Source organism: Puma concolor, chromosome D3 (genome assembly GCF_028749965.1).
Source record: "Puma concolor isolate L17-30 chromosome D3, mPumCon1.1.hap2, whole genome shotgun sequence".
Classification (NCBI taxonomy): domain Eukaryota; kingdom Metazoa; phylum Chordata; class Mammalia; order Carnivora; family Felidae; genus Puma; species Puma concolor.
In genome coordinates this window covers 34,538,959-34,558,191 of record NC_141678.1, presented here as the reverse complement: position 1 = coordinate 34,558,191, position 19,233 = coordinate 34,538,959, and the positions used below count along the sequence as shown (strand labels likewise).

General features: G+C 45.4%; 2 long non-coding RNA genes across 2 annotated transcripts; one reads left to right on the top strand and one right to left on the bottom strand.

Annotated features, from left to right (window-relative positions):
* Positions 1 to 369: 369 nt before the first annotated feature.
* On the bottom strand, positions 370 to 6,900 carry LOC112868111 (uncharacterized). The gene is made up of 3 exons (XR_003224266.2): positions 6,659 to 6,900; positions 1,463 to 1,629; positions 370 to 1,089 (listed from the first exon to the last, which is right to left on the bottom strand). It is a non-coding gene; the product is annotated as an uncharacterized LOC112868111 (long non-coding RNA).
* Positions 4,616 to 9,043, top strand: LOC112868112 (uncharacterized). The gene is made up of 5 exons (XR_003224267.2): positions 4,616 to 4,985; positions 5,728 to 5,809; positions 8,198 to 8,314; positions 8,391 to 8,497; positions 8,839 to 9,043. It is a non-coding gene; the product is annotated as an uncharacterized LOC112868112 (long non-coding RNA).
* Positions 9,044 to 19,233: the final 10,190 nt, after the last annotated feature.

The window sequence follows — 19,233 nt, the reverse complement described above, 5'->3', positions numbered from 1 at the left end:
TCAGCCTCACCACTTACCCAGCTCTGTGACTAAGCTTCCATTTCCTCACTTTCTGGTTCCCAAATGCCACTCTGCTCCGATGCCACAACCAACTGGGTGCATTTAAAAAATACTGATTTCTGAATTCCAAAATTGGAATTTCAACAGATACAGTTCTTTAGTTCAACAGATCCAGTTTGGAACAGGGATCTGTGTTTCTAGAAACCTTTGCAGGTAATAGTGATTGGTAGCCTTATTTCAAAATCCCTGCTCTAACCAACACACACACACACACACACACACACACACTCAGGTTATTACACACTCCATGTATGTAACGAAGTCCATTTAAACACAGAATTCTAATTTGAAAAAGAGAGAATTCCTTAGTCTCATTAATAACATGAGTTTATTCACTTATGTCCCTATCTCTGCTAAAGGGTTTGAAGTGCAGAAAGTCTCAGTTAGAAGTTCTTCATCTAGGGACACCTGGGTGGCTCAGTCGGTTGAGCCTCCGACTTTGGCTCGGGTCATGATCTCGTGGCCCATGGGTTCGAGCCCCGCGTTGGGCTCTGTGCTGAGAGCTCAGGGCCTAGAGCCTGCTTCTGATCCCGTGTCTCCTTTTCTCTCTGCTCCTCCCCCACTCACTGTCTGTCTCTCTTTCTCAAAGATAAATAAACGTTAAAAAAAAAAAAAAAAAGAAGTTCTTCATCTGACTTTCCAAAAGACTACAGGAAAGGCTCGCTTGGAGGAATACAGTGGAGACGTCCGGCATCTGGACATTCCTTCTGCGTGATGGCACACATCTGGCTCTTTGGAATGAGCAGGACGTTTCCTTTCCAGTTTCCCTCCAGATGTCTGAGGATGTGAAGATACAGCCCAAGAGGTGAGCAATTTATCAAGCGTCACTGACTAATTAAAAGCCAGGGCTCGGCAGAAACCTTGCCGGCTTCATTATCCTCATCATGTAAAAATGCCCAGGCTTTTTCATGCAGACACACGCTTCGGTCAATCAGACAGTGGACTTGTTTGCTCCCTTCGCTTTATCCATCCAGGCCTAAGAGGCCGACAACTAAGTGAGAGATTGGCGTGCGCGTGCAAACGGATGTCCTGGAACAGAGGGGTGAAGAGGGGTTCTACAGAGGGGCTTCTATAGAATCCAAATTAAGCTAATGCCATTCAAACTCCTGCCCAGCTATGTTGGGCCTCCTCAAGGTTGCTGAAATTGAATTCAAAAGCCAAAAACGTATGCTAGCCCGGCTCGCAGAACAACTGCCGATTGCTAACACATGGTTTAGCAATGCGTAAGATGCTCTGGGGTGACACTTGGGGTTGTTGATTAAGTGGGATAATCAAAGAAACATCATTCCATACCCTTGCCCTTGCACACCCGCTCACATCCAAAATAATTTTTTTTTTTTAGAAAAAGCACTAAGAAAAAAAATCACTAAGTGAAATAAAAATCTCTGATGAAAATACTTACTGGTCCCAAAGATGGAAATTAAACTTTGAATTTGATTTTTATAGATGTCCGCGGAAATGCCACATAAAGCAAGATGCTGTGCACTTAGGGATTCTTGCAGTTTTGGGTGCCATGTCTGAAACGAAGGAGGTTAAGATCCTCGGCCATGAAGAATCCAGTACAGATATCTTTAGGGGACAGCAAAAGAAACAAACAAACAAATCACGCTGGAGACATGTCTGTTTCATCAGTCAAGGACGCCTGTGGACACTAGGCGAGGGCCAAACCAAATGCCTGCGCTCGGAAAATACCCACTGGGCTGAGGAGGGGCAAGGGAGGAGGTGGTCAAAGATAGCCTGTAGGCCCCCCTCCAAAACCCCAGCTTGGAAATGCTTTGTTACAGGCAAGTGTTGGTGGCTTAGGTTCGAGTGGGTGAAACCTGGACCAAGAAAGGTGGTCCTTCCTGCCGAGTGGAGGAGATGAAAATGTGCAGCACAGAAATCCTTATAAAGGGTGCTGGTGCTCAGGCAATTTCAGCGTTCTGGAGTATTTTCTTTTAGTGCGTGCTATTAGAAGAACTCCTGGCTGTAAGAGGCTGTGCAGATAGGCAGAGAGCACCCCGGCTCGGCTCTCCGGGTTTTGTGCTCAGCCTTGCTGTTAACTCCTTGCAACTTGGGGGACTCACTCCACCTTCCGAGTCTCCGTTTCTCCTTATCTTCTTCAGCAGATTCCCTTTGCAAGAGGAATTCCTGGCAGAGTTCTGCTTCTTTCCCCTCCTCCTTCTCCTTTGCCTGTAACCACGTTCCTGCTGAATAAATCCGTCCCCATATCCTCACGGACACAGGCCTGAAACCCTACGAGATGTACTAACGGCAGGCAGAGTGTGTGTTTGGGGAGGGGGTGGCTGGGTAACGCTGCTGCGTGTAGATTGCAAGGGGGACAAAAAACCGTGTAGACAGATGCTTTTCTCTTTCTGTTCTTCTCTGGTGGAGGTTTCCCCCAGGCTTGGCCTGGTTGGAGCAGAGCTGAGCATCAGGACCTTCTGAGTTCAGAAGGCAAGAAAGAAAATGCAATCGGCAAGGATTTTCTCTTGCTCACACCCCATCCTGAGTGCGGCCTGGTGGCGGGGACTGTGGTCTGAAGCAGCGCTTCCCAAAGCGTGCCCCATCCCCTCCACCTGGTTAGCAGCCAACATTGCCCAGATTCAGATTCAGGGAAGGAGTGTGGGTACAGCGGCAGCGGTGGGGGGGGTGGGCATGCTCAGTCTTAGTTCATTTCCCAGTGAATTCTTGCTGTGTTTCTCAATCACTTTTTTCATGATCACCTCCCTTAGGAGAAAAATTAGCTTCGATTAAAGTTCTGCCTATTGGGGCGCCTGGGTGGCGCAGTCGGTTAAGCGTCCGACTTCAGCCAGGTCACGATCTCGCGGTCCGTGAGTTCGAGCCCCGCGTCGGGCTCTGGGCTGATGGCTCGGAGCCTGGAGCCTGTTTCCGATTCTGTGTCTCCCTGTCTCTCTGCCCCTCCCCCGTTCATGCTCTGTCTCTCTCTGTCCCAAAAATAAATAAAAAAAACGTTGAAAAGAAAAAAAAAATTTAAAGTTCTGCCTATTGAAGGAAATGAAATACTGAGAAGTAAGCTTTTGATGGGTAGCATTCACCTTTGGAAAGCCACAAACCGTGATAATATCTGTGGTTTTTGGCCCCCGAGAATTAATTTGTGCCCCATTAGGGGTGATGTCTCCCACCTTGAGAGGGCATGCTTTGGAGGTCCAAGCAGGTGTTTCAAAAAAATTGCCTGGTTTCCAGAGGCCATACCTGGCGTCTCCTTCTTCTTTTCCTGGGACAGATGGGAAACTGTCCCAGGAAAAGAAACTCATTCCTAATTTGCTTGGAACCCGATCAGGTTTGTGATAGAGATAACAGATAGAAGAATTATTAATGTATGGAGGGGATTTGGACTAGGTTTTAAGAGGAAGGGTTTACATTTTAGTTCTGCCAGGTGTTGGCTAGTTAACCTTAGGCAAGTTATGTAACCTCCCTGGGCTTCACTTTCTCAATCTGTAAATTGGAAATAGTATGACCTCACTGGGTTTTTGTGACTATTTAATGATAAAGTACATGACATGTGCTTAAGAGAGTGCCTGGCACCTATTTACCTTTTATTGGAGTCCCCATTTGTTCATTTTCATGATTAATTTTTAATCTGATTACCTAATTTCAGGCATGTGAAGTGATAATAAGTAAGTGTTCCCAAATAACACTTTTATGTTTTTGCTTATTAGAGGGTGGAGTGGGTGGGGTGGTGCTGATTTCTCCTTTAAGGAATGATTAATGGCAAGAATTCTTGGCTCTTGACTTTGGTAAACAGGAGAGTAGCACTTTTCTACAGCCTCCCAGTTAGGTCATCTTGTAAGCCATGAAGTTATTAGGAACCCACGTTTTAAATTTTTTTTTTTTTCAACGTTTATTTATTTTGGGGACAGAGAGAGACAGAGCATGAACGGGGGAGGGGCAGAGAGAGAGGGAGACACAGAATCGGAAACAGGCTCCAGGCTCCGAGCCATCAGCCCAGAGCCTGACGCAGGGCTTGAACTCACGGACGGCGAGATCGTGACCTGACTGAAGTCGGACGCTCAACCGACTGCGCCACCCAGGCGCCCCAGGAACCCACGTTTTAAATCTTGGCTCTATTGCTTGAAACCTGCGTGAGCCGAACAAGTTCCGAGACATTGCTGTGTCTCAGTTTCCTCTTCAGTGAAATGGGAGCAATCGTGCCTACCTCACATGTGGTGATTCGATGAGGTCATCCATGCCAGATGGCGCAACTTGTTAGCAAGGGTGTCTCTGTCTGGTCTCGTTAGAAAACCGTCCAGGGAAGTCTACGTGTCTTAAGTGGTCTGACTTCACCCCTAATTGCAGTCCAAGCTGCTGTCATCCGCAGGGCACTTCCCTGGGATGCGTGTAGGGAAGTGTGCTATCTCCCACCAGGTTCGAACAAAAACACCCATGACCCCCGTCGCGGCTGGCAGCCGCTCTCACAGCCCTGGGGCCACCCGCTTAGGATGAAGCCGGCCGGGTGGGTGTGGGACAGGGAGAATAGGAAAGGCTTGCATTGCTGGTGGCTGTGCTGAGTCACTTATCAACCAGCCCTGATACTGTCCCTCCCGCTGCACTTCCGGTTATGTGTCATAATAAGAAACAGCCTATTTCTTTATTGCGTGAGGAAGTCTGAGTGCAGGTTAAAAGCCCCCCAGTGAATACATCTAGTTTCCAAAAATCATTACAACTTTGGATTTTATTTAGCTCCTCTTTTATTTATCCACTCTTCTTTTTTTTAATTTTTTTTTTTTATTTCTATTTGAGAGAGAGAGAGAGGAGAGAACATGAGCGGAGGGGGCAGAGACAGAGACAGAATCTGAAGCAAACCCCAGGCTTGGAGCTGCGGGCTGTCAGCACAGAGCCCAATGCAGGGCTTAGACTCTCGAGTGGTGACATCATGACCTGAGCTGAATGGAGTTGGACGCTTAACCGACCGAGCCACCCAGGTGCCCCTATTCATATTCACTTTTCTATTCATGCCTTTAATTATTTTTCCTGAGCCTTTGTGTGAATAGCACCATGCCACGCAATGGGAAACACAAGAACTTAATGCTCTGCCTACCTCCCCAAGAAGCTTAGATTAGATACGTATCTTCCTGTGAGGAGGAAGGTCACGGATGGAGCCACTAGTTGAGAAGACCCTTCAGGGAGGGGCTCCCACGAGACACGACATCGAGGCAGGACCCCCTGGTTGAGTTTCTGGAGGACAATGGCCGGTCAGTTTGGTTGGAGAATTCATAGAAGACCGTTAAGACAAGAATCTAGGGAGTCTAGAATTAGCATGGCATTAGCCTAAAGAGTTTGCGTTGTTTTTTAAATACAAATAAGAACCCACTGAAGACTTGAGGTCTAGAGTGATAGGATGCAAATAGCATTTTCGGAGGAGTAAGTTGACAGACTTGTGGAACCGAGATAAGGAGGCTGGAGGCAGAAGGGCCAGTTCGGAGGGTCTATTACCTAGGCCTCCCGCATCCCCGCCCCGCCACTCCTTTCAAAGTGACAGAGGTGTGCGGGACCCCCCAGGGGAACACTGGTTCTGTGTGTCTTGACTCCAGTCTTTCTGGAGACAGTCCCAGGTTATCAGTAAGACCCACTCTGGAGCCAAAGCGGGATACAAGGATGTGAGGTATTTTGTTTTGTAATGTGGGAGATTGGTGTTAATTTTATTTCATTTCTCCTTATGTCCAGTGCACGGAGTTGGGTTCGTCACACTCCTCAGCTCATGGCCCCTGAGAGGATTGAAGGAAGGTTCTCAGTTTAATTTTCTGAGGTAAACCAGCCCATAATTCAGATGGTTGGCCTCTCGATGGTCCTCATCTTTTCTGTTTTCGTCTGTATTCTTAAACATGTGGGATAACCCAAAAGTATTTAGACTATTGGCTCTGCCTTTAGTGAGGTGGGCCCGAGTCAGAACAAGGTCTACTCTTCCAGATCATCAGATCTTCAAAGCCCTGAGTATCTAATAATCACCTTCTAGTGTACTTCGTGGTCTGATTCGCTGCATTCATTATAAGTATGGGCGACTTTACTGTCATATCACTAAATAGTGTTCATCTGGTTTGAAAAAAAAAAAAAAAAACTCGAGGCTTTTCTGTAACTAATTAGCGATTGTAAATATGCCCATCTCCCACTCTTTTTAAAAAAAATTTGAATGTTTATTTATTTTTTTTTTTCTGAAAGAGAGAGAAAAACAGAGCATGGAGAAGGGGAGGGGCAGAGAGAGAGAGGGAGACACAGAATCTGAAGCAGGCTCCAGGCTCTGAGCTGTCAGCACGGAGCCGGATGTGGGGCTTGAACTCGTGAATTGAGAGATCATGCCCTGAGCCGAAGTTGAACGCTTAACAGACTGAGCCACCCAGGCACCCCTCCCACTCTTAATATAGACGGCCATATATTCAGCAGTGACAATAGTTCTACTTGCTTCTTTCCAAGTGTGTATTTATTCCCTCATTTACAGATGCAACAGACATTTGAGCGCCTACCGTGCGTCGCATCGTTTACCAAATGTGGCGGCCATTTGGAATCCACTGCATCCCTTCCCTTCCCTATTCAGCATGTCTATAGTGCCTCCTGCTCCCCTGAGATTGCTCCCAGCTCTCAGACCCCATGGCATCCTTACCTTGCACCATGCCTCAGTGCTGCTGGGTTCTGTCGATCACCCCTCCCTGAACTGCTTCCCTTGACCGCTATTTTTTGCTATTCTTCTCTCTGATGACTTATCTCTTAGATGGAATTCTTCAGACTTCTGGCCTTGGTACTCTTTCTTTCTGAAGCCATATCCCTAGCTGGTTCGTCTCATCCTGTGTGTCCATGACTCTCACATCTGTCTCTCAAGGCTGACCTTTCCCTGGAGATCTGTCCTCTGCCTCCACTCTACCCCTGGGGGCCACTTCTCAGTCTTTATCTGAAAAATGAAAACGTCATCCTCCCCCAGCCCCCTCTTTTCCCATATTTTTGCCCTGGCTAATGGAGCTCGTCACTAAAGTCAGCTGACCCACGTGGGGTGTATCCACAAGACAGAGGCTGCAGAAGATTCTTGCACCTCTGTTAACTTGCTTCTATTGACTGAGGTGTGGGCCACAGAGTTGTTCAGAGTAAAATGCTGAACGTTGGTCTCTTCTTATACATAAGAATGATTGTTCCCAAAGAACATGTCTCCTTAGCTTGAGATCTTTCTGGATGGACAGAAAAAGGGGTGGGGCTAAGGCCGCTTTGTCAGCAGTCCATGGGCGGTTTGCTTCTTTGGGTGACCTCTGTCCTGGATGTCAAGGAAGAGGAATATTTGGGAACCAGTCCCATTGTGGCTGTTCCTGGGAGTTTAATCAGATTAAGCACACTCAGAAGATGAAAACGGTGGTTTTTCAGGAGAGCTCTTGCCCCTGTGGCCTCATCTGTGGGTCCCCCAGAGGAGCCATTCCGAATAGCTTCTGACAGCACAGTTACACGGGCTGTGCTGTGCTTTAGTGCCTTTGCACAAATTGGAGTCTCTGCTGACAACGGTCGTTCATTCATTGGTCCCTCAAATATAAATGGAGAGATGACTCAGCAGCCCCACTCCTAGGTATATACCTGAAATAATTCAAAGCAGGGACTCAAGACGATACTTCTACACCCATGTTCATAGGCGCCCTTTTCACAGCAGCCAAAAGATGGAAGCAGGCCAAGTGTCCACCGACAGACGAACGGACACACAAAATGGGGGCGGGGGGGACGTACACACAAGGGGAAATTATTCAGTCTTAACAAAGAATGAAAATCTGATACATACACAACATGGATGAACCTCGAAAGCCTTATGCTAAGTGAAATAAGCCAGACAAGAAAGGAAAAGTATTGTGCAATTCCAACTTACATGGAATACGTAGAATAGGCAAATTCAGAGAGACAGAAAGTGTGTAGAGGTTACCAGGGGCTGGGGGAGGGGGGGGGGAGCTATTGCGTAATGGGTACAGAGTTTCTGTGCAGGATGACGAAAAGTTTTGGACACAGTGGTGATGATTGCACAACACTGTGGATATAATTAATGCCCCTGAATAGAACATTTAAAAATGCTTAAAATGGCAAATTTTGTTATATATATTTTGCCACAATAAGAAAATGTATAAACGGAGAGAGAGCGTGCGCCAGGGTGCATTCATTCACCAATGTGAATTTCTAGGGCAGGAACTTTGCCTGATCTGACTGTGTATCCTCTGAGCCCAGCACACAGGAAGTGCAACTAAGAAGGACCTTGAGGTTGGGTCTTGAAAAACTGAGAGATGAGAGGCAGTGGCATGTAAGTACATCTAATCTTTCTATTTTATTATCCCGGAACTTAGGTACTGTGCTGATTAGGTCCCTTTTTGCTCTAGAAATTGTCCCCTTCTGGGTGGTAGGGGCGGAGAGAAGGATTGGCCGCAGCTCGGTGAAGTGTCGTCTGGTGACCCGCTTTGGACAAACCTGGAGGACACAGGGCATGGTTTGTTGAGGGCGCATGCGGGGACTGGATTTGGAAAGTCACGTGAAGAGGGGTTGGGGATGTCTCGATTCTCAGCTCAGAGCTTTGAGGTGGAGAGGCCGAGGGCTCCTGGGCAGGGGAGTGTTATAGGAGAGTGTGGGTTGAGAGAGGTGACCTCTGGGGACCAGATGCACTCTTCCTGTGCAGGCTGGGCTCTTCCAGGCAGCCTCCAGCAGCCACACGTAGCCTTGTGGCTTCAGCGCACAGCGAGGCACGGCCCGTGCAAAGGTTGTGATTATGTGGATCAGAACCGGCTTTTCCCTGGGAGGAGGGGAAGGATGTCTCCTCTTTTTCTTCTTCAGTTTTTCCTGAAAAAAAGAAAACAACAACAACAACAACAACAACCAAACCCAAAAAACAAGGAAGTACTCCTCCCTGCGTCCTTCAAAGCGCTGTGGCATCTTCAGATCTGGGTACTTGAAAGCTAAAGCTGGTCATAATTTCCGATGGACATAATGTGCGTTTGAAATTCTTTTCCACATCAAATTAAATCTGTCTTGGACTGATTTCCTGGAAGTGTTTTTCATTAGAATAATAGTCCTCAGCTGAGAGATCAGATACCGCAGAAGGGGAAACAGGAACAGGGGACCATCAAGTACATCCTTCAGGGAGATACCCAGTGGTTGCCTCTGGGGGACTATTCGGGAGAGACCATCCCATCTCTAGGCCTGTGCCAGGGAAGACGTGCTGGTCTGGTGGCCCACCAGTTACTTCGGTGATACAATCTTTCTTTCTCTTTCTTTTCTTTTCTTTTCTTTTCTTTTCTTTTCTTTTCTTCTTTTCTTTCTTTCTTTCTTTCTTTCTTTCTTTCTTTCTTTCTTTCTTCCTTCCTTCCTTCCTTCCTTTCTTTCTTTCTTCTTTTTCTCTTTCTTTCTTTCTTTCTTTCTTTCCTCCTTTCTTTCTTTCTTTCTTCTTTTTCTTTCTCTTTCTTTCTTTCTTTCTTTCTCTTTCTTTTCTTTCTTTCTTTCTTTCTTTCTTTCTTCCTTTCCTCCTTTCTTTCTTCTTTTTTTCTTTCTTTCTTTCTTTTTCTTTCTTCCTTTCTTCCTTTCTTCCTTTTCTTTCTTTCTTCTTTTGAGACATAACCAGCAGGGGAGAGGGGCAGAAGGAGAGAGAGGGAGAATCCTAAACAGGCTCCACACTCAGCACAGACCCCAATGCAGGGCTCGATCCCACGACACTGGAATCATGACCTAAGCTGAAATCCAGAGTTGGATACTCACCCAACTGAGCCCCCTAGGCACCCCATTTTTAACTTAAAGTGTAAACAAAAAAGGAATTGGGTTCAACTAGGAAACCACCCACTAACCCCCACCCCCACGCCCCCCACCCCCCACCCCCAGCCAACTAAAATCCATTGTGTCCCTACTGGCTGCGCATCCTTCTGTGGTGCCAGGAATATAATGGTTAGTAAGACAAAGTCCTTGAAAGAGAATAAAGCTCACAGGAGGAAACCCCAGGGACCAAGACAAAGCTCCGGGAGTATCTGATGACTCTTTTTTCTGGTCTGAAATGTATCCTTCTGTGGAAGGCAGATATGCATCCTCTGCCTTACCTACAGAGGGTTCCAGACTGATGGAGGAAATCCTTCTGAAATTCTTTCCTCCTCCTCCTCTCTGAAACATGACTTGTTTACTGCAGGCTGTTAACGGCCTTGAGAGTGTCTTTAATCCTCAGCCAGGGTCTTTAAATATAATACATCAATAACAGGTAATTATTCTCTTTGAACTTTTTGCTCCTTTCCCCTATACCCTGCGGGGTGAGCTTGGAACTTTTAAGCACTGTAACAGATTCTTCCTATCAAAGTGTCAAAACTCATAAGGCATATGTCAAAGAATTCGTTTGCTTACTTTAATCTGCCTCCCCTCCTCCCTCCTTGTACTTCTAAGTCTCACCACAAGCTTTGTGGATTACTGTGCTGAGGGCCAGTCTTCAGCCTTGAAGCTTTTCTTTAAACCAGGACCACCTCGGACCCTGAAGAATTTGCCCCCACGCACCCAACCTTGTCGCCCTTAAGAACCTCATGCGGTTGAGTTTGTTGCTCCTGGCCTGTCACGTTATTCCTGTTTCGAACGTGTCCAGGAAAATCCTGTCAAATTCAAAACTTCCTTTTGCCTCAAACCCATCTTTGATCTGAGAGGCCTGGACACAACCGGCTCTGAGCAGCTCGCTCTGTGCACGCTGGGGCCCAGGAGCTCTTTTTGCAAGCATCTCAAGGAAACAAGAAATGGGTTATTTGTTCCGTTGGCCGGGGTGAGTGATGGATGGCCTGCTCCTTAGCTCTTGTGAACTCCTGGACCAGCCCTGTCCTGAAGCCAGCTTTGTCACCAGGGAGCTCTTGTCATCTCCTTGAGTACTCTCCGTGGGCTGTGGATTGGTCTGCTCCATGGAAGCCACTGGCACAGGTTTCCACTTTTTTTTTTTTCTAACAGGTTGGAGTAGCCAAGTGACTGCTCTAACCTTATTGCTACATCATTGTGTTAAGGGTGTCAGTTTGGTTCTCTGTTCAAATAAACTCTTTATTGCCCACCCAAGGCTCTCGTGTATGTGTGAAGGGGATTTCCAGACATCAGCTAAAGTGGTACACAAATGAATATAAATGCTGTTCACTCAGAAATTGAATGCTTAGGTGTGCAGAGCAGATGGTCAAGGGGTTCTGTCAGAATTTCCTATCTCCGGCTCGCCCGAGGGAATGAAATCAATAGCGAACTAGGAACTCATTTTAGGTGTAAGGAATTAGCCAGATTTAACTAAAGAGAAACATCGAGGCTGTTACTTGACAGGGAGAAAGTTATCCACATTTCTATACCCCAAATAATCAAATTGGGTAATTGAATTCTGCGATGTTACTCAGATGGTTTCCTTGCTTGCTAAGGATAGAAATTCACTTTGAATGTAGACATAACAAGATCTAACAGGATGTTCTGGAGTCTCGCTGGGGAATAATGACTAACAAAGTGGAAACTTTCACTCTTAAATCTGATTTCATCCCTGACCTTGCTAGTGACCTTTGGCCTATGGCCTCCTCTTTCAATATCTGTTTCCCCATGATTATGATGGTTATACAGTATCAAAGGGGCCTTTACATGTCATGAAGAACTCATACGATAAGCAATACGTTTATAGTGAAGAACATCGAAGAATTTAGATTCTGTCTCTCCAGGATGTCAAAACGTCCTTATTTAAATCAATGTGGTTAAAAAAAAAAAATCAGTGTCGGGATATCATGAAGATCAATGAACTAGCGAGCTGACTGTAGTTTTCCTTTATCCAACAGTTATTTTGGCAAAATGTGATAGAGCTTGAGTGCGCCATGTGCATAATTAACAATGGCTGAAAAACAAGGATAACGTTGTGCTAGTAACCTTCAGGGAGGGGCCGGGTGTTTGCCCTTGAATGAGCTCAGCAGGGAGGGTGGGCTGGGAGCTCTGTAAGGAAAGAAGTCAGATTGAAAGCTCCCGTGTTTTTGAAACTTCAGTGAGCAGAGGGACATCTGGTAGAGAAGATATCAACAGTTTCCTGTTCTCGGCTTTGTTATTTTTTCCCCCATTCTGATTACAGGTTAGGCTTTCACGGGCTGGCCTGGCCAGGGCCTGGGAGACGGAGAGTTACGGGAGTGGGTAGTTGATCACTTTAATTACAGGCCCAAGGGTCTTTGAGGGTATTTTTTTCCTTGGGATAATCTTCAGCAGCTTTGTTAGCATCTCAGACCCATGGATTCTTGTCATCACCACACTGGATTCCCACAACTGGCTAGCTTTCGAGGGAAAGAACTGTCAAAAAATGTGTAATTCATCAGCATGAATTCCTAAACAAGTATGAAGAGTAGCCATAAATATTGATTGACTGGTAGTTTAGCGTCAAAATGAATTCCTTATCGCATTGGAATAATCAGACTATAGGGTATTAAATCAAATAGAGAGTTTGATAAATTTTAATCGTTCGAGTTGATTTGTGAATAGAAAGACAATTCAACATAAACGGAAGGTAGCAGCATCTTTTTTTGTTCAGTAAGAATTGAACGAAGAGGTTACCAATTGCTTCAGGATGAATGCTTTTGATGAATCTAACTAGAAATAAGTAAGTATACATATTAAAAAAAATCTTCGGCTCTACAGAGTGAGTACGTTTACAAGGCAAGAAAAACTGGTGCCAACTTCATTGACATGAAGGAATTTTAGCAAATCATAGGCACACTCCATATTGTAGACCCGGGGCTCCTTAGCGTCCCACACATTTGTAGGACTCAGATCACAGGAACGATGTTCTGGGTGGGTCGGACTACTGTTTCCAACTCTAGGTGCCATGTTTCTAGATGGATATTATGAGCCGGAGCGCAACGAGAAGGCGCAAGATAGTGAGGAGGTCTTGAAATCAACTCAAATAAGGAAGAGGTTGATGTATTCTGTGCTGGAGAAGACTGTGGGCATATCACATATTTGCCTTCAAACAGTTAAAAGACTCTTGTAGAGAAAGGAGGAGGCCTTTTTCATAGGAGATTGACTAACATTTCAGAAAGCGACAATTCCTTTCAATATAGGAAATATCTGCCGAAGCACGTAGTTTCCCAACTTTGGAGTGGGCTGTCTTCTAACTAAGTTCCTGTTCCCTCATTACTTCTATAGGTAGGGATGCTGGAGAAGAAGTATCATGTAGTATGAGGGAGTGCGTATAACGTGATTGAATCTATGTATGGGTTGGTGGTTCACTGTGTCTCCTTCTCCACTTGCCGGAAGGCCCCCATAAACCCTGCTCCCATCATTAATAGTACTATTCCAAAGATGAGATGAGTGTTAAAGGTTAAGTTTTAAAAGACAATCAAACCATGACTCCCATATAATTTCAAAATGAACATGTCTCAAATTTGGACTTAGCTCATAGACACATGTGAGATTCACCGGATGTTAGGACTGGTTCAAGGGGCACACATCTAGAATCAGATAAGGAGCAAAGAAACGAATTTACAAATGGATGCAAAGCTGGCAAAACTGGGCAATATTCACGGGGCTGTAATCAATGGCATTCCATTGGATACAATCTACATTTCTGTGGACAGGAATAAGTTGCGTTCCTCTCAGTTAATCTTCATCTCCACTGAGTCGTGAAACAGTCTAGTCAAAGTCAAACATCCTCAGAGGAGTGTCTGTTATTCTAATGAAAAGGTGTTCAGCAATCTCTTCTGACTTCTTCAGTAATCTCAAAATCTTCCACAATGTTTAACTAACTACGTGAGTTAACATAGAAAAAGTTCTCCCTAGAGTGCCTGGAAAACGGTGAGTGTTCAATCAACATTACATATTATTATCATTGCTGTTATTTATTTATTTATTTTTTTAAATTTTTTTTAACGTTTATTTATTTATTTATTTTTTTGGGACAGAGAGAGACAGAGCATGAACGGGGGAGGGGCAGAGAGAGAGGGAGACACAGAATCAGAAACAGGCTCCAGGCTCTGAGCCATCAGCCCAGAGCCCGACGCGGGGCTCGAACTCACGGACCGCGAGATCGTGACCTGGCTGAAGTCGGACGCTTAACCGACTGCGCCACCCAGGCGCCCCACATTGCTGTTATTTTTACCCAAGTCCTGAGTAGATGAATCACCTAGTGGTTGATGTGAAAAACTCTTTGACCAAGGTCTTGACCACCATTTTTTTTCCCCTTTCCCTTTGGAGGTGATACACATCAGCTGCCATCTTTCATCTCTCACGAATCCATGCCTTTTGTGTTAGGAAATCTTTTTTCCAATGTGCATACCAAAAGCATCCTTATCCTTGATTCCTTCCAATTCCTAGTTACCTTTTGTAGGAAAATTTCTCTCTGACTCAAATGTGTAGTGAGGTGTAAGAAAAATTCTAATGACGTTCCTAAGTTAGGGAAAGGACAGACAGTAGGGTTTTACTAAAGTTATAAATGATAAATTTTAGATTCAGTTGTCTCAGCAAACAGAAGCCAAATATCCATTGCTTAGGGTTGTTGAGTATTCAAACATAGACACAGGAATAATATAATTTAGACAATTTACACATAGAGTTGGCCCTTGAACTATGTGGGGGTTAGGAGTGCTATGCACCTACTCAGTCAGAAATCTTCGTATAACTTTTGTCTCCCCCAAAACTTAACTACTAAAATCCCACTGTTGACCAGAGAAGCCCCACCGATAACATAAAGTTGATTAACACATATTTTGTATGTGATATGTATTATATTGTTACAATATAGTAAAGTATTCTTACAACAAAGTAAGCTAGAGAAAAGAAAATGTTAGGAAAATCAAAGGAAGAGAAAATACATTTACAGGACTGTAGTATATTTATTGGAAATAAAGTCTGTGTTAAGTTGACCTGTGTAGTTCAAACCCATGTTGTTTAAGGGTCAACTACATATACGTATTATTTAACTTGCCTTTGTATGTATATATGTATATATGTCTCTATCTATCTATCTCTATCATCTATATCTATCTACCTATTTATCTCTATTATCTATCTATCTATCTATCTATCTATCTATCTATCTATCTATCATCTATCTATTTCCTAAGGATACCTGTCTATCTATCTATCTATCTATCTATCTATCTATCTATCTATCATCTATCTATATCATCGATTTACTAAGGAGATCTATCTGTCTATCTATCTATCTATCTATCTATCTATCTATCTATCTATCTATCTTTATTCTATTCTATCATCTATCTATCTGTCATCACATGTACCCACACGAGTATTTAACTCATCTATAGGCAAGTACGTGTATATGACTTGCCACCTCCACCTGAGTCCTGTCATCCATGGTTCTGAACCATGTTTTGTGATTGGAGGCACTGCTGTTGCTCGTAACCATGGCTCACAGGTGATATGTGTCCAGTCTTTCTCAAAAATCCAGACCCAGGTCAGGGGAGGCAACAGTGGGGGGGGGGGCAGAGGGAGCTGGAGCCCAAGGACAGCGATAGCATGAGAGAATGGATGCCACACAGAAACCATTGCTCTGGAAAGATCGCTACCAAGGAATTTGGACAATGTTTCCCATTATGTCAATTTATCCAGAAAGAAACTCCTGCTGACCCCCATGGAGATATCCCATTACTAGGAGAAGTAAAATGTCTATGGAGCAAAACAAAGTTGTGCGAGAGTTGATGTGTGTGTGTGTGTGTGTGTGTGTGTATGTGTGTCCACGTGGCAGGCAGACCAGCCAGGTGGCCTGAGGCAGTATTGACTGTTATCTTGCCCCAGAGAGCTTGTAGCTTCTGTTGGTCATCATGATGAAAGTTGCAGCTTTTCATTGTTGCAAAACAATAGAATGGAAAAGTACATTTTATGATTTTTGTAACTTATATGCCTTTGATAATTCTATCCCATTCCTGACAATTATGCATGCTTTCCTTATCAGACAGCTTGGAGGAAAGTACATCCCTGCTCCCCTGAGGCCCCATCTGTCACAGGTTTGTGTCCGATCTCATTGGTAGAGGCAGAGACCCTCCCTTGGGAACCTCAGGGATACATTGGAAAGATCCTAAAAATATCTGTAGGACTATGTAAGAACAGTATATAATTATGTGTTTTAGTGTTTAAAATGGAAGATGATTAAACTCTTAATCACCAACTTTTGGTTTAGGACTTATCTCTCACTTGAAAATATTTTAGGGGAACCCGGGTGGCTCAGTCCGTTAAAGTGTCCGACTTCAGCTCAGGTCATGATCTCACGGTTCATGAGTCTGAGCCCTGCGTCAGGCTCTGTGCTGACAGCTTGAATCCTGGAGGCTGCTTCAGATTCTGTGTTTCCCCCCCACCTCCGCCCCACCCCTGCTTGTGCTCTGTCTCTCTCTGTCTTTCAAAAATGAATAAACATTAAAAAAAATTTTTTAAATAAAATATTTTAACAATGCTTTGTCTGTTGAAAATTTTCACAAAACATTTTCATTTGAAAACTTGCACATAAAATTTCCTGGGTCCAAGTCTAAATAGAAGCACTATGGCTACTCGTGTGTCAAATAAAGATCTGTTTATGTTCTTGTACTTTTCAGTGAGGACGTGTGTGTTTGGCTTGGGGGTTATTTTATATCACCCCCCACTCCACTCAATTGCATATGAAAAATCACAGGATTAACCTCTGGGTGTGGATAAGGGCCAACTCAAAGGCCACTCCACCTATAAATCAGGGAACTGGAGGGCTTTATTTGATGTGCCCAAACCTCTCCCAGAGAGATGATGTGTGCATGCACACAGAGCAGACACTGAATGCCAAAAATGCTTCCCAGAGTGCTTTGGGACTTGGCCATCTCCTGAAGAATTCTAGACATCTATGTATTCTTTATTGAGCTGTGTTTATTTACTTTTCCATGGCAGTGAAATCTCTTTCAAGACCTTTAATGGCCTCAGCACCCTCTGTCCGGTGAGCTTTACGTGTGATCCTGGCTGGGATCTGCTGAGCCCATAGCACCTGGGTCACATAACTGTTCCTGGTGCCAACACACGTTTTCTTTCACATCGCCATTAACTCAGCAGTAAAGAAGGGAGATTGGCTGGTGAAAGTGTCCTGGGTCCTTCAAGTTTTACTCAGGTTTCACAGTCCCTGTAATCTGAGCTCCCTGTACTGAGTGGTTTGGTGGTTATGGTAAGATGACTGCTTTATTCTGACCTGTCCACTAGACAGTCGTGTGTGTGTGTGTGTGTGTGTGTGTGTGTGTGTGTTTGCACAGCCTTATAATTGTTCTGACAGAGCTGAGAAAGGTCCCGTGGAGGATGCCTCTACGTGGATAGGCACACACAGCCAGAATCTCCACCTGACACATAGCCAGCTTGCCTGATGCCCAGGCCTCCTGGTCACCCCGACCCCCGGCAAGAGAACGACGGTTCAGTGCATCCACAGCAGAAGCAACGCGTAGGTGGGCCACTGCCTCTACCTGGTCTGAAAGCACCATAGCTATCTTAGGGACATTGCAAGAAGGGTGTCCGTGACAAATAGGGGAGTTAGAGACCTCCCCTCTCAAGGCCCGGTGGCTGTGGAAGACACAGAGTTGTTCTGAAGTTTATGGAGGCAGCTATCTTGCACCCCACGGGCCATGGGCTGGGGAGGAATCAGAATACATGGAGGGTTTCATGCTCCTTTTAAGTAGTGCGTATATGCACATTTTTGGTGTAGCTATTTATAAGTACATTTATGTCTCAGTCGCTGTGCTTATTAAAGACATAAATATTTTACCTCTTAGCAAAGAAGAAAATAGTTTTCACAGATTTCCTGGCAGGCAACACCACCACCTCGCCAGCCCTTTTCATCTGCAGATTTCAACCTAATAAAGTATTGATCTAGGGAACAGAGCTTGTCTCAGTGTCACCCTCCCGAAAAGTGCAAAACCAGGTTGATCAGGGCGCAGGGGGGCTTGCCTCCAGCTGATGATGTTTTAAAATGTTACTGGGGAGATGTCAAAATAGAAAGCAGAAGTCGAATAACAAAGCTTAAATTCTCCAAGGTGTGAGAGTGCTTGACTGACGGGAAAACATCTTTCTTGCAGGTCGTCCGGTTACTCGTGTTAATTAGGTATTCGCCGTGTGGCAAAATTCTTCTTCTGGCTCCAAGACCTCATAATGAGTTAGTTCTATACCCAAGCCTCAGAGTGAAAACCCTTCGGGTATTGTAGACACCTGCGGGCAACTGTGGGAAGTGGCTGGGTCTGAAGGCAGAAGACTGTCTTTAGGGGCACCTGGGTGGCTCAGTCAGTTAAGCGTCTGACTCTTGATTTCTGGCTCAGGCCATGTTCTCACGGTTCGTGAGTTCAAGACCTGTGTCGGGCTCTGTGCCGACGTGTGGAACCTGCTTGGGATTCTCTCTTTCCTGCTGTCTCTGCCCCTCCCCTGATCACATGATCTCTCTCTCTCTCTCTCTCAAAATAAATACATTATATATATAAAAAAGAATATTGTGTTTAAAGAAGGATTCTCCTGGGGGAGCTAGGGAAGGGGCAGGGATGACAGGAAGAAAGCCTGGGGGTGGATGTGTTGAAGGAGATGGTTGCTTAGCCAGCTGGGACTTACGAAGAAGGCAGACTAAAGAGGGTACTTCAAGGAGCAAGAAAGATAATCATCACTCCCTTTTCTTGACTGGGTCCCAGCCACTATGCTGCTACGTTTTTGGTGTCTTCTCACCAAATCCTCTCCACGACCCATGAGTGCGGCCTGGCAGGTGCACGGCTGCCCTCCTGGCCCACCCTCGCTCCACCGTCCTGCGGTGACACGGTTCTCTTTCTCTCCCCTCCGAGGTGAGGCTGCTTCTTTTTCTTCTCTGGCTCCGCCCACACGGGAACTGGAACTCCCTCTTCCCAGGCACTGCTGACACAGGGCATTGTGTGTAATAGGCTTTTATCACCGATTTGCCGATAGCAGCGGACAGAGATGCCGCACCCTTGCACAGCGCCCAGCCTCGGGTCGCCGACCAATGCTCCAGCTCTTAAAGCCTCCTGCTGCTTCTGCTTTTGCAGACTGGGCTCGGCTCCCTCTCATCTTATCCTTTGCTGACTCCTTGTCAACTCTCTCACCGCAGCTTCCCTCTCTGAATTAGAGAGAGAGAATCCTCCAGCTACACCAGCCCTTATCCCTAAAACCAGGGCCTGGGGCTTCACATAACCGAAAGCCCCCAATTCCCTCTACTCCTCCATGGGGTCGGGGGCCTCCGCTTCCCCACCAGTTTGTCTTATTGGAAGC